This window comes from Somniosus microcephalus, chromosome 3, assembly GCF_052327205.1.
Source record: "Somniosus microcephalus isolate GS21.2 chromosome 3, FLI_Smic_1.0, whole genome shotgun sequence".
Lineage (NCBI taxonomy): Eukaryota > Metazoa > Chordata > Chondrichthyes > Squaliformes > Somniosidae > Somniosus > Somniosus microcephalus.
Genome location: NC_140989.1, coordinates 174374814 through 174384412, shown reverse-complemented (window position 1 = coordinate 174384412; position 9599 = coordinate 174374814).

The following is a 9599-nucleotide window of genomic DNA, read 5'->3' as shown; positions in this document are numbered from 1 at the left end:
GCGTCGAAAAATATAAAAAGAAGAACGCGCAGAGCACAGCCAGTGCTCACGGGCTGAACAGGGTTCGCGGGGCGAAGAAAGGGGAGACGCCATTGAGCCGCGGAGAAGAAGGAAGAGCTTGGGAGGTGCCATTGAGCCGCGGAGAAGAAGGGAGAGCGAGGGAGACGCCATTGAGCCGCGGGAGACGCCATTTTTAGAAGCCGCAGCGGAGAAGAAGGGCGAGCGCGGGAAGGAAGGAAAGCGCGGGAGATGCCATTTTGTGCCAGCGGAGAAGAAGGGGAAGCGCGGGAGGCGCCATTGTGATAGTTAACGCACACCCAAGGATGCCGAACAGTGGCAGTATCTCTACGTTCGACAATGAAGTCGAAGATTGGGCGACATATGTGAAACGTATTGAGGTGTACTGCAGGGCGAATGAAGTGCCAGATGCTAATAAAGCACTGGTTCTGTTAAATTCCATTGGTGCAAAAACTTATGGGTTACTGCAAAATCTAATAACCCCAGAGAAGCCGGTAAATGAGAATTTTGAAAGCATAGTAGAAATCCTACAGGACCACTTAAACACCACACCACTGCTGATAGCAGAACGATTTAAGTTCCATAAAAGGAACCAACACAAAGACGAAAGCAATGCTGAGTACCTAACGGAACTGCGCAAGCTATCAAAACACTGCCAGTTTGGAGCGGGACTAGCAGACACGTTAAGGGACAAGTTTGTGTGTGGGCTACAAAGTGAAGGAACCCAGAAACGGCTTCTATCAGAAAAGGACCTTACGCTGGACATAGCTTTCAGTATGGCAGTATCACACGAAGCGGCCGCAAGGGGTGCTGCAGAGATACAACGGAGACCGCAAGAATATGGCACCAATGAAATGTCCTATGGAACAGGGAAGTGCTATCGCTGCGGCAGAACAACACATGACCAGAAAGATTGTTGGTTCAAGGACCAAGTGTGCAGACAGTGTGGGAAAGCAGGACACATAGCAAGAGTCTGCAGGTCTGGGAAGAAAACCAACAGTAAGACATCTCCACAGGAGAAGTACAAAAAGGTACACCAGGTGATGGACAGTGGTTCAGACGAACAGAAAAGTGACACAGACTCCGGAAGCAAGGAGCTGGGTTGTCTGAAACTACATAAGGTAACCGAAATGGAGGATCACCAGACTATCTGGGTTACACTCAAGATAAATGGGGTCCAAGTGGAAATGGAATTGGACACAGGGTCAGCTCTAACAGTCATAAATCAAAGAGACTACAAGCGGCTATTTTCACACATACCCTTGAAAGCTACAGAGATTGTCTTGAAGACGTATACGGGGCATAAAGTCTACCCCAAAGGAAAAATAAGGGTGAAAGTGACATATAAAGGCCAGGAAATACCTAAAATGGATATATATGTATTGCCAAATGAAGGACCACCACTGCTAGGACGTGAATGGATCCGGAAGATACAATTGGATTGGCATTCCATGCAGGCACTGAAGGTTGAGGCCAAAATGGATGATGACGTCACACCTGGACAACTGTCAAAAATGCTAACTGACGCAAAAGAAATGCTCCAGGAGGGACTAGGAACACTAAAAGGAATAACAGCAATGATTAAAATAGAGGAAAATGCAAGCCCAAAGTTTCTGAAGGCCAGACCAGTGCCTTATGCGATCAGACCAGCTGTTGAAGCAGAGCTGGAAGGGTTGGAACGTTCAGGAGTACTGTCCAAAGTGGACTGGAGTGAGTGGGCTACACCCATCATTCCTGTAATGAAGAGGTCGTTGAGTAATACGCCTGGGGAACCAAAGAAGGTCCGCATCTGTGGGGATTTTAAGGTGACAGTGAACCCAGTCCTTCACACGGTGCAATATCCGCTTCCATGAATTGAGGATATTTTCGCCTCGCTATCTGGAGGTAAACGCTTCACCAAAATTGATCTAGCCCAGGCGTACTTGCAAATGGAGGTAGAAGAAGCTTCGAAACATTACCTTACGATCAACACTCATAAAGGTCTCTATCAATACAACCGGCTGGTGTTTGGAGTAGCCTCGGCTCCGGCTATCTGGCAAAGGGCGATGGATCAGGTCCTGCAAGGGATTCCAGGGACCCAGTGTTATTTGGACGACATCTTGGTCACGGGCGAAAATGACGGTGATCACCTCGCCAACTTGGAGAAGGTGCTCACCAGATTAAAGGAGTATGGGCTACGAGCTAATCACCACAAGTGCGAGTTTTTCCAGAAACAGATCTCGTATTGTGGCCACGTCATCGATGAAGAGGGGTTACATAAGTCCCCTGACAAGATTGAGGCAGTAGTCAAGGCTCCAGCACTGCAAAATGTGTCACAACTGAGGTCGTTCCTCGGGCTGGTAAACTACGACCACAAGTTCTTACCAAATTTGTCTACGGTATTACACCCGCTGAACACCCTACTACAAACAGGGGTACCATGGAAGTGGGATGACGAACATAGACGAGCTTTCCAGAAGTGTAAAGGATTGATCACATCAAAAGAGGTGTTGGCCCATTTCAACCCAGCACTACCAATTCGTTTGGCATGTGATGCATCACCCTACGATATTGGAGCGGTGCTGTCGCACAAATTCCCAGACGGGTTGGCGAGGCCAGTAGCCTTTGCGTCTCGGTCACTAACCTCAGCCAAGCGCAACTACGCCCAGATTGACAGGGAGGCCCTCAGCCTAGTATGGGGAGTAAAAAAATTCAACCACTATCTGCATGGGCAGAAGTTCACCTTGCTGACTGACCACCAACCACTTGTCTCCATCTTTAATCCTAAGAAGGGCGTTCCAGTGATGACTGCACAGCGGTTACAAAGATGGCCCCTGTTTCTAGGGGCGAATCAATATGAAATAGAATATAAAGGCACGAAACAGCATGGGAACGCTGATGGGCTATCGCGCCTGCCACTGCCTACTGTGGAGGAAGCACCAGCAGTGGACCCTATCGAGATATTTTATTCGTCAATAATTGAACGATTGCCAGTAACGAACGCGGATATAGAGAAGGAGACCCGCAATGATCCGACGCTGTCACGGGTATATGATTTGACGGTGAGGGGATGGCCAACACATGGCGACTCACTGTTGCCAGCATTCTCATCCAGAAGAGAACAGCTGTCAGTATGCCAGGGGACAGTGGTGTGTGGATCCAGAGTGGTGATTCCACCCAAGTTAAGGGAGAGAGTGCTAAATGAGCGACATGAAGGTCATCTGGGGGGAGTGAAAATGAAAAGCCTTGCTAGGGCTTATGTGTGGTGGCCGGGAATCAATCAACAAATCGAAGACCTAACTAAGAGCTGCTTAGGATGCCAGAAGGTCCAAAATGCACCACCACATGCCCCTCTACACCCATGGGAGTGGCCCTCCTCTCCATGGCAACGGGTGCACATTGATTTCGCTGGTCCATTCATGGACTCAATGTTGTTAATAGCAGTGGATGCTCATTCAAAGTGGCCTGAGGTGAAAAAATGTCTTCAACCACTACAGAGAAAACTATTGCAGTCCTACGGACCATATTTGCCAGAAACGGATTGCCAGAGCAGATTTGCTCTGATAATGGACCACAGTTTTTGTCCGACGAGTTCCAAAAATTCATGAAAAGGAATGGGGTAAGGCATTACAAATCTGCCCCGTATCATCCAGCCACAAATGGATTGGCTGAGAGGTTCGTACAAACCTTTAAGAAGGCGATAAAGGCCATGTGCGACGATGAAATTCCACTACAGCATAAGATGGACAATTTCTTATTAGCCCACCGAAACGCGACACATGCAGTTACCAACCAGACCCCGGCCATGATGTTCTTTAACCGAAGGTTGAGATCTCGTCTGGACTTGCTCAGACCAAATGTGCGAAGAAATGTTGAGGACAAACAATTCCAGCACATCAATGAGAAGCCGACAAGGAGCTTCAATGTAGGGCAACCAGTCTTGGCCCGTGACTATCGAACAGAGAAGTGGCAACCCGGAACGATATGTACAAGGCAGGGGCCATTAATGTACACAGTGGATGTTGGGGAGAACATTGTGAGACGCCACGTCGATCAGATCTAAGCGTCACAGGAACGCGTCAACCCCATGTCTCGAGTACCTGGGGATGAACCCGACTTACCGGTAGCATCTACTTCAGACCCAGTAGCAGTGGAACCCGATGAACTACCCGATGAAAAGGGGTCAGAATCGCCTCTGCACCAAGAACAAGAACCTCTGGAAAGGCGCTATCCCGAAAGGGTCAGGAAGCCGCCCCAAAGACTGAATCTATAAATGGACTTTTGTTGTTTAATGTACATGTTGAAATGCTAATTGTTATTTGAATATTAGGGGTATTACTAATCTAAAAGGGGAGGAATTGTAGTGTATGTGCCTTTAAGTCAGAACTACTTTTACACCTGCTGTATACTGTAGTACCGGCAGTGACCACACCGGTATATAAGTTTTGCGCATGCCTCTGTACCCCCAGTCTAGAGACTACCCTCCTCCAGTAAAGACCTGTTATTTGTTAATGTACAGCATCCGTGTGATTATTTAATAATAGCATATCCACTGAACCACGGATCCAACAGAGGAGTGCCAATGGACGTCGCCGAATCCGACCATACGCTGCCAGGGTTTTCAGGCAGCACGTCTCCTACCTTACCATGTCGGAGGAGCAGTGTCTGCGAAGGCTCAGATTTGGTAAGGATGTTGTCACTGAGCTGTGCCACCTGCTTGCTGGGGATCTGCAGCCGCGGATATGGTGCAGGACCTCTCTGTCGGTGGCTGTGAAAGTCACTGTTGCGCTCAACTTTTACGCCAGCGGATCGTTTCTGGCAGCAGCTGGGGACATATCAAATATCTCTCAATTTGCAGTGCATTGCTGCCTCCAGCAAGTGACAGCTGCCCTCTACAAAAGGAGGCGCTAATTAATCACCTTCCCTGTGACCCTGGAGAAGCAGGGGGAGCGCGCACAGGGCTTCGCGGCTATTGCAGACTTCCCCATGGTGCAGGGGGCCATTGATTGCACACACGTGGCTTTGCGGGTGCCATTACAGAATCCGGAGGAGTTCCGTAACCGAAAGGGGTTCCACTCCCTTAATGTGCAGCTGGTCTGTGATCACCGGCAGATGAGCTTGGCGGTGAACGCACAATTCCCTGGAAGCAGCCATGACACGTTCATCCTGCGGCAGACCTCAGTGGCTGACCTTTTTGAAGCCCCGGCTCACCCACGAGGCTGGCTTCTGTGTGACAAGGGCTATCCTCTCTGCCCATGGCTCATGACCCCGCTCCGTTTGCCCAGCACCCCGGCAGAAGAGCATTACAACAACAGCCATCAGGCCACCATGAACATTGTGGAGCATACAATTGGTGTGCTGAAGCAGCGTTTCCGTTGTCTGGACCATTTGGGGGGCGCCCTACAGTACTCGCCAGAGCATGTGGCGCGCATTGTTGTTGTCTGCTGCATGCTCCACAACCTGGCCATTTGACGCACCCAGCCAATGCCAGCCGACCCTCAAGGTCCAGCAGAGCAGGCGGACGAGGAGGAGGAGGAGGAGCATGCGGGCGAGGAGGATCAGGAGGAGGAGGAGGAGGTGGAAGATGGGAGGGCTCCAGAAACTGGAAGGGCCGTTCGTCAGAGGTTCGTAAGGACTCGGTTCTAGGCCCCTCGGACGGAATGGTGGCTGTGATTCGAACAGCGCCCTCCGGTTCGTTGTAAGCCTATGAAGGCCTCGATGATTGTATATAGTGTACAGCTCGATTGTAAATACAAAGTTTTCTTTATTTTCAAACAAGTGCTTCCTTCCAGCATGACAACGTAATGGTAACAGAAATCATAACTAACAAACTAACAGTTTGACTAACTGTCTGGCAACCCGGCGAAACTAACCAAACCATAACAAACAAACACAGCAGGTGTGGACGGCCTTAAATCTGGAAAAAGAGACGTCTTAGCACCTCCCTCTACCGGTGACCCCTTGATGGAGACCGACTCCTCTTACGAGATCGGCCCCTTCCCTCCCTGCAGCTCCTCCGTAATTGGACCCCAGTGGCTGCGTCAAGGCTGGGGGACGCCTGCTGAGTGTCTGGAAGCGCTGAAGCCCCTGAGGGACGGCCTGGACGACCTCTGGGCTTGGAGGTCCCACAAGCAGGCTGCTCCAACTGGGCATGTCTGTTAGCAGTCTGCTGCACAGGTGGTGGCAGCTGCTCTGCTGACGTGCCAGCGGTGGCATCAGGACTGCTCACATGCAGTGAGAGGACACCTGCACTGTTGTCGGCCGACACACTGGCACTCTGACGGTGCCGCACCGGATCATACGCCACAATCGACTGCTCCACAGATTCATGGCCTGCTGTGGTGCTGCAAGGGCCTGGGGTGATCCTGCCTGATGCAGCTAGGGTGGCAGCAGAGAGTGTTCGCGTGGCCTCAATTTGCGTGTGGACGAGGCCAGCAAGTGACTGCGTGGCAGCAGTGAGGACCTGCGTGGCAGGTGCCAGTGCTTGGGAAAAGCCATGGACAGTCCTTTCCACTGCTTCGGACAAGGCCTGGACAGACCTTTCCACTGCCTCGGACAAGCCCTGGACAGACCTTTCCATTGCTGGGCCGAAGCCCTGGACAGACCTTTCCATTGCTGGGCCGAAGCCCTGGACAGTCCTTTCCATTGCTGCCCCAAAGTCCAGCACACTCTTTCCCAGTGTGTCGATCGACTCAGGCATCCTCCCCACTGCAGCCATCAGCTCAGTGTGCCTGAGCCAGGCCTGGGCGCTCATCTCGGCAAGGTTACACACCTCCTCTGCACTCTGTGCTGCAGTCATGGTGGCCTGCCTCGCCCTCCGGGGAGACGGCCCCCGAGCGTCCCTACCCCCCGCGCGTTGCTGCAGGCCGCTGGTTCCTGCAACTGGCTCCTCATCAGAGTCCCCCCCCCCTCTCCTCAAGGGAACTACTATCCCCAGTCTCCAGATGCGGTGGCTCCCCTGAGGCTGGCACGGATGGTCCGGCTTCCTCCTGGTCGTCGCCTCCGGAGGCACTGGCACTGGCAGCTTGAGGGGCCGGCTCCTGAGCTGGTGATGCAGCATCTGAAAGCAGGGAGGTTGAAGAGTGGCTTTAGCAAAAGGACAGTTTGGCAGCAAGGGATGCAACAGTGCGGCAATGCTATGACATGGCTCCACATTGAGAAAGCATGCTGGCGGGGGAAACAACTGGAAGGTGACAGCTGTAATAGTAGAGAACCTTACCATCGCTGTGGACAATGGGGTCGGCAGCTGCAGTGGTGACAGGACCACTCAGGCGTCCTCCCACAATCTAGTGGACTCTCTCCTCAAGATCCATCAGAGGCTCCAGTTGAGGACGGCCTCCTCTGGTGCGAAGCTGCTCTTTACGGTTTCTCGTCAGCTTGGCCTGCAGGGCAAAGGAAGGGAAGTGATGTTACATGATGCCCTGAGTTATCATCTCATGCCCCCCATGGTGGAACAGCCCTTACATGATGCCCTGAATTATGATCTCATGCCCCCCATGGTGGAACAGCCCTTACATGATGCCCTGGGTTATCATCTCATGCCCCCCATGGTGGAACAGCCCTTACATGATGCCCTGAGTCAAATGTGCATGTGTGTGACCAGAAAGGGCCATGGGTGCTTGCTGACAGATGGCCAGTGGGGCATAGCGCACCCTGTAGCCATAAAGTCAGGTGCTAATGGAGGGATGCATAAGTTTACATTAACTCCACTCACCCTCACGATCCGAGTGAGGTCGTTGAATTTCTTCCTGCACTGCACAGGGCTCCTGGTCGCCATGCTGCTGGAGTTGACCCTCTGAGAAACATCCCTCCAAGCTCGTCGGTAGTCCTTATGATTAGGCCTCCTGCCATTGTCGGGGTAGAGGACATCTCGTCGGTGCTCCACTGCGGCCACCAATTCCTCCAGAGACTCATTGGTGAAGCGCTCTGCTCTCTGCCTCACCCTCTCCATATGCTCCAAGTTTTTTGCGCCAGAGAAGGGCCTGCGCCGATTTGCAGGCCTACAAGGCGCAGACTGTGGATGCTGGAGCTGCCTGACCCACCCCTTTAAGAGCTGGCCGGCGCCTGGAAATCTCGTGGTCATGGGTAATTGAGAGCACCTGCGCTGCGGCTGGACGTCCCGATATTGGGTTGCACCGGCATGTTAGCGCCTTACGTGCCCCGTGTAACGCCTGAACTCGCGCCTCAATCACCTTTGGGGCGCTGCAACCCAATATCGCATGAGGTGTCGAGAAGTTGCTTCTGGCTATAAAATTTGCGCTCCGCCAATTCAAACCCCCCAAGTGGGGCTATACCCAATTTCTAGGCCTAAGGGTTGATTCTCCTTTCTGGGAGGGAGAATGCTGGTTGAGTGCCTGAAGGTGCAGTGTACCAGAGGAGCACTATGTCTGTGAGGAGAGCAGTGTGCTCAATTTTCCTGGCCTCCGGGGTGTTTGCATGGTTCGGGTGCACTCCTGGTACAGGCTGACCCTCCCTAGCAGGGCCTTACAATGAGATGCCTGCAGCTACACTCCTGGTCGCCAGCATCAGTGGCTGGAGAGCAGCAGCCAAAAGGTCCTGAGGCCCGAACATAGGAACAGGAGTAGGCCATTTAGCCACTCAAGCCTGTTCCGCCATTCAATAAGATCATGGCTGATCTGCGACCTAACTCTATATACCTGCCTTTGGTCCGTATCCTGATCTAGCATCAATTGCTGTTTGCGGAAAAAAGTTCCAAACTTCTACCACCCTTTGGGGGAGAAATTCGGTATCATCCCGTTTGGGGCGCAATTATCGTCCGGGCGCAAATTTTAGCACCTGGCGCTAATTATTGCCTCTGACTGCAAACTTGGCTTTTATCACTCTTGGAGGTGATTGGAGCGCTAAATCAGGCATTACACACCTCTCTTAAGGTGCAAAGGCCGAGGAGCGAGGCACTAATTCAGAGTGCAGGCGCAGCGCAGGTGATGTCAGTTAGCGATGGAACACAGACACACTGGCGCCGGCCAGTTCTTAAAGGGGAGGGTCGATCCTGCTCTCCAGCCACACCCTGCTCATTGGAGCCTTGAATCTCGGCCTGGAGAGACCTGTGCCTAAATTATCCAGCCAAGGACTATGGAGAGGGTGAGAGGACGAGCTCAGCGCTTCAGCGAGCAGGCCTTGGAGGCTCTGGTTGGCGCGGTGGAGCGCAGAAGATCTATGATCTACCCTGAGAGTGGCAGGAGGCCTTTGCCGCACGATTACAGAAGAGTGTGGAGGGAGATGGCTCAGCACGTCTCCACCAGGGGCATGGTGCCCAGGATTCATACTCAATATCGCAAAATGTTCAACAACCTCACTTGGGTCGTCAGGGTGAGTGGCTTTTTTTTCAAAACCTCTTCATCCCTCCATCTCAACCTCACTCTATGGCCAGAGGATCTTAAAACCCCAATGCCCGACACTCATCAAACACCATATAATGGGAAATAAGGAAATGGCAGATCAACTAAATGCATACTTTGGGTCAGTCTTTACGAAGGAAGACACAAAAAACCTCCCTGGGATATCGGGAAAAATAGGGACATTGGCAAAGGAGGAACTGACGCAAATCAATATCTCTAAGGATATGGTGTTAAGGAAGCTAA